Raw genomic sequence first — 6,095 nt, 5'->3', positions numbered from 1 at the left:
CATGTGTAACACTAATAAATAAAAATAAATAAATAATCTTTATTGTTAGGGTAAGTTAATGGAAAGGTCCTGAAGGATAGGATTTATGACCATTTGGAAAGATGCAGCTTAATCCGGAATAGTCAACACGGATTCGTGAAGGGTAAGTCTTGCCTCACAAATTTGATTGAATTCTTTGAGGAGGTAACTAAGTGTGTAGATGAAGGTAGAATAATTGATATACATGGATTTTAGCAAGGCGTTTGATAAGGTTCCCCATGGTCGGCTTGTGAAGAAAGTAAGGAGGTGTGGGATAGAGGGAGATTTGGCCAATTGGATAAGTAACTGGCCATCACATAGAAGACAGAAGGTGCTGGTGGATGGAAAATTTTCAAGATTGGTGGAGTAGTGGATGAGGCGGAGGGCTGTTGTAGGCTGCAAAGAGACATTGATAGGATGCAGAGCTGGGCCGGAAAATGGCAGATGGAGTTTAACCCTGATAAGTGCGAGGTTATTCATTTAAGTAGAAAAATTTTGAATGCGGATTACAGGATCAACGGCAGGGTTCTGAGGAATGTGGAGGAACAGAGAGATCTTCGGGTTCATGTTCACAATTCTCTGAAGGTGGAAGTCCTGGTCAACTCACTGTAGGAAGGATGTGGAAGCATTGAAAAGGGTGCAAAGGAGATTTGCTAGGATGCTGCCTGGTTTGCAGGATAGGTTTTATGAGGAAAGGTTGAGCGAGCTCGGGCTTTTCTCTTTGGAGCGGAGGAGGATGAGAGGCGACTTAATAGAGGTTTCTAAGATGATGAGGGGGATAGATAGAGTGGACGTTCAGAGACTATTTCCTCGGGTGGATGTAGCTGTTACAAGGGGGCATAACTATAAGGTTCAGGGTGGGAGATATAGGAGGGATGTCCGAGGTAAGTTCTTTACTCAAGAGAGTGGTTAGGGTGTGGAATGGACTGCCTGCTGTGATAGTGGAGTCAGACACTTTAGGAACTTTCAAGCAGTTATTGGATAGGCACATGGAGCACACCAGAATGACAGGGAGTGGGATAGCTTGATTTTGGTTTTGGACCATGCTCGGCACAACATTGCGGGCCAAAGGGCCTGTTCTGTGCTGTACTGTTCTATGTCACAAGGAGGCTTACATTAACACTGCAATAAAATTACTGTGAAAAGCCCCTAGTCGTCACATTCCGGCGTGAATCATGGGAGACTTCAATTTACATATAGACTGGGTGTGCCTAATGCTGTGGAAGAGGAATGCTGGATGCGAGAGTTGGTTTTCTAGAGCAGTATGTTGAACCGACCAGCGAATGGCTATTTTAAGATGTTAAAACATTTTATTGAAGGCATTTTAAATATATGCTTAATCATACATGTGCAGAAGACATGCGGTAACAGGTAAACAAAAGCCCACCCTCCCTGCACCTCCCCCAACTAACATTCCCACTCAGCTTGCAGCCACTCTGGCACCTGTCTCCCCTTTCCAACTTTTCACCTCCCAACACAAACAAAAAGTAAAACAATACCCCCCCCCCCCCGCCCCGATGACTCAAAACCTCTAAAAGAAGACGAACAGTTTCCACTATCTCAAGATGAACCTCTCTGCCCCTCAAATGGCGAACTTTATCTTTGCCAAATCATTCACCTATACTCCTGCCTTCGGAGGCGTCCAGTCCACCAACACAAGAAAATTTGTCTCCAGCCTATCGGAGGCAAAGGCCAAGACTTGGACTCCTCACCTGTACTGGATCCGCTGACACTCCAAATACCACCACCTCTAGACTCGAGCTACCTGTAACACCCCAATCTTTGATGTTACGTCGGTAAATCCCTTCCAAAACCCTCTCAACCTCGGACATGCTCAGAACATATGTACATGGCTTATCACCTCTGACCACACACACACTGCCCACATGTATCCTCCCATTCCTGGAAAGAATCAATTCATCCTGGACGCCATCATGTGGGCTCTATGCACCACTTTAAATTGAATAAGACTTGGCTTCGCCCACGACGATGCATTTGCCTTCTGCAGAGTTTTGATTGTCACAAATTGGCACCCATAACAACATGCCTTTCCATCCAAAGTACTGCCGGCACAGGTTCCAAACCCTCAGTGATGATGACACCACCGGTCTTGTGGAGTATCTAACCGGCGAGTACAGAAGGGGCGCCACCAAAAAGTACTCTCAAGCTGATCCCCTTACACGAGGCTGCGTCCATCCGCCCCCAAACCGACGGCCCATTTCCGAGCCATAGCAATATTTGCTGCCCACTAGTAATTCAACAAGCTTGGCAATACTAACCATCTGACCCCCCTGCCGTTGATCCCTCTCCAAGTACATACTCCTCACCAGCGGAGCGTTTCCCGCCCACACAAATCTCAAAATAATCCCATTAACCTTCTTAAAAAAGGACTTTGGAACAAAAATCATGAGGTTCTGGAACACAAACAAAAACATTGTCATCTTCACCCGCGATACCTGACCCACCAAAGACAATGACAATCCACCCCACCTCTTAAAGTCCTCCTTTATTCCCTCCACCAGGCACAGCAAGTTCAACTTGTGCAGCTGTATCTCAAGGTAGCACAATTTGCTCCTGCTAACCCAAGCAGCAATTCTTCCAGCCTTCTCTCCTGTCCCCATGCATTAATTGGAAACACCTTGCTTTTCCCCTTATTCAGCTTGTACCCCCCCAAATGGCCGAATTCCGCCAGAATCCCCATGATCCTGTCGAAGCACCCAATTGGATCCGAAATATACAACAGGAGGTCATCTGTGAACAAAGAAACCCAGTGCTTGCCCCGTCCTCCCCAGTTCAATTCCCCTCAACCCCCAAAGAGCCATTGCCAGCAGTTGAATTGTTAGGGCAAAGAGCAGCGGAGATAGCGGGCATGCCTGCCTCGTCCCCGGTGTAACCCAAAACAATCCAAGCTGACCTCGTTCATCCGAGCACTTGCCTTAGGCGCCTTATGCAGCAGTTGAACCCATTCCACAAACCCCGTCCAAAACTTGAACTGACCCAACATCTCAAACAGATACACACGTTTGATTCGATCAAATGCCTTCTCCATGTCCATTGCCACCACCACTTCCACTTCTCAGCCCTTCGAGGGCATTATAATAATTTTAAGCAGCCTCCGTACATTCGCCGACAGCTGCCGCCCTTCCCAAACCCTGCCTGATCTTCTATCACTCCAGGCAGGCAGTCCTTTATCCACGTCGCTAGCACCTTCACCAACAACTTTGTATGTACATTCAGCAGCGAGATCAGGTGGTATAATCCACACTGCTCCAGGTCTTTGTCCTTTAAAATAAGCAGTATCGAGGTCTGAATCCATGTTGGGGGGAGCTCCCCCTCACCATCGACTTATTGAACATCTCAAGTAGCAGGAGCCTCAGCTCCATCCTAAAATTCTTATGAAACTCGATTGGGAACTCATCCAGCTCCAGGGCGTCCCCCGCCTGCATCGGCCCCTTGCAATCTACCACCTACCTCAGCCCAATTGGGTCCCCCAATCCCTGCACATTCGCCTCCTCAACCCTCGGGAACACCAACCCATTGAAAAACTGCTTCCCCCACCGGAGGCTCCCAGCTATACTGCCTCCGATTAAAGGCCTCAAAAAACCCATTCACCCTCTCCAACACCACCATGCCCCTCTCGTCCCTCACCGTTCCAATCTCTCTCGCCACCACCTACTTCCTCAACTGGTGTGCAAGCATCCTGCTCGCTTTCTCCCTTACTCATATGCCACCCCTCTGGCTCTATGCAATTGTCTAACCTCCTTTCCCTTGATACCAGCCCAAACTCCCATCTGAAGCCTCTTCTTCTCCTTTAGTAACGCCTCCTTGGGTGCGACCGAATATCTCAGGTCCACCCTCAGAATGTCCTCCCCCAACTTCAGCCCGCTCCGCTCTCTCCCTGTGTACCCAAATCAATATAAATTCCCCTCTTAGCACCACTTTCAGCGCCTACCACAGCGTGGAGGCAGAAACCTCCCCCATTTGTTTGGCTCCACATAATTTTGGATGGTCGTCCTCACTCTCTCGCAAGCCGCCTTGTCTGCCAATAACCCCACATTCAACCTCCACTGCAGCCTCTGAGCCCCCCCTTGCACCACCCACAAATCCATTCAATGCGCCACTTGGTTATAGACCACAATCGCCAAATACTTCAATCCTATCACCCCCACCAACACGCCTTGTCTAAAACAAAAAAATCTATCTGAGAGTACACCCAGTGCATGTGTGGGAAATATGAAAATATTCCTCGCTCTCAACCTCTCAAATTGCCACAGGTCCCCCCCCATCCCAAACCCTGCCACAGGTTCCCCCCCCCCCCCCCCCCCCATATGCTCCATAACCCCCAACAACTCCTTCGCTGTAGCCGAAATCTTCAGGGACCGAGGGCACGACTGATCCAATCTAGGATCCAGAACCATATTAAACTCTCCCCCCATAATTAGCCATGCATGTCCAGGTCTGGAATTTTTACTAAAACCCACCTGAAAAAATTCACATCATCCCAATCTGGGGTATATACATTCACTTGCACCACAGGCATCTGGCTTCCCGCTAACCATCACTAACCTATGCACTGGATCGGTTACAATACTGCAGGCTCCAAAGGCTATCCTCTTGTTAATCGGCATCGCTGCCCCCTTTGTCTCTGTATCCAACCCCGAGTGGAACACCTGCCCCATCGAACCCTTCCTCAGCCTCGCCTGATCCCCCAGCTTCAGGTGCATCTCCTGAAGAAACACCACATCCACCTTCAAACTCCTTAAACTGTGAAAACACACAACCTGTTGGTCGGGCCATTCAAACCCCAAATGTTCCATGTAATCAACCGGGTCGGAGAGCTCCTCACCCCCTCCTCGCCAATCAGCCATAACCCCTTCTTCAACCAGCTCCCCAGGTCCATGCCTCGCTCCCCCTTGGGCCCTCCTCAAGATCTCCTCCATCTCGCCGCCCCCTCCTCCCAACCAACTGCACCACATCAACTCCCCCCACGTCAGTATCCTTCCCCTCCCAACCCCAACCCCCTCCCAACCCCAAAGACAAAGAAAACCCAAGCCCCCTCCCACTTCCTCCACAGGTCGAACCCCCCACTTCACTCCTATTGACTAGCCAGCCAGCTAGCATGATGGCCCTCCATTCGAGGCCTTTGCCAATCACTTACCCCTCAGCCGCCCTTCACCTGCACCAAAAACAATAATCGAAAGAACACATTCACCCACTGCACCCAGACACATTAAATGCAACAATCTGCCCGTCATGTAAACCCACTTTTCACTTTAGCATCTCCAAAGTTTAATGTCCTCACACACCTCCCAGTTCATGGTCAAAGACAGCCCCAGCACCCTCCACCATCTTTTCCTGTGTCACACCCTGAATAAACTCTCGCCTAGGCCTCTTACTTGTTACACCCGTCGCCTGGTAAACTGGCCCCCCCCCGATGGAGCATTTCTATTCTTCAGTGCTCATAAACCTTACACCAGCATACACCCTTGAAATCAGGTGAAAAAGGACCAAGTAATTTCATCTCGATTGGGAGCCACCAAATGTGCGACCACTCACTCCATGGCCACCACCGGAAGTTGTTCTTTCAGGATTTCATAGCATTTCATGAAAAAGGGTGAATTAATCTTATAAAAAGAATCTTTAGGGATGAGTGACCATAACATGTTTTAATTTTACATTATGTTTGAAAGTCAGGTAGTTTAATCTGAAGTCAGGATGTTACATTTGAATAAAGAAAATTATATGGTATAAGGGACAAACTGGCTGAAGTGGATTGGGAAAATACAGTGAAAGATATGATGGTACGTGGCAATGGACAGCCTTGAAATAATTATTACATAGTTTCTAGCAATTATACATTCATTTAAGGCACAAATCCAAAAGGAAAAGTTAGTCAACCATGGCTAATAAAGGAATTTAGGGATTGTATAATATTTTAAAAAGGCCTATAAAGTTGTCAGAAATGGTAGAAAACCTGAGGATTGGAAGGATTTTGGAATACAGCAAAGGAGAACCAGGAAACTGATAAAGAAAGGGGGGATAGAATATGAATGTTAAGTAGCAAAAAATGTAAAAAC

The sequence above is a fragment of the Scyliorhinus canicula genome, chromosome 3 (assembly GCF_902713615.1).
Source record: "Scyliorhinus canicula chromosome 3, sScyCan1.1, whole genome shotgun sequence".
In the NCBI taxonomy this organism is placed as follows: Eukaryota; Metazoa; Chordata; class Chondrichthyes; order Carcharhiniformes; family Scyliorhinidae; genus Scyliorhinus; species Scyliorhinus canicula.
Note: the sequence above shows the minus strand (reverse complement) of the source record.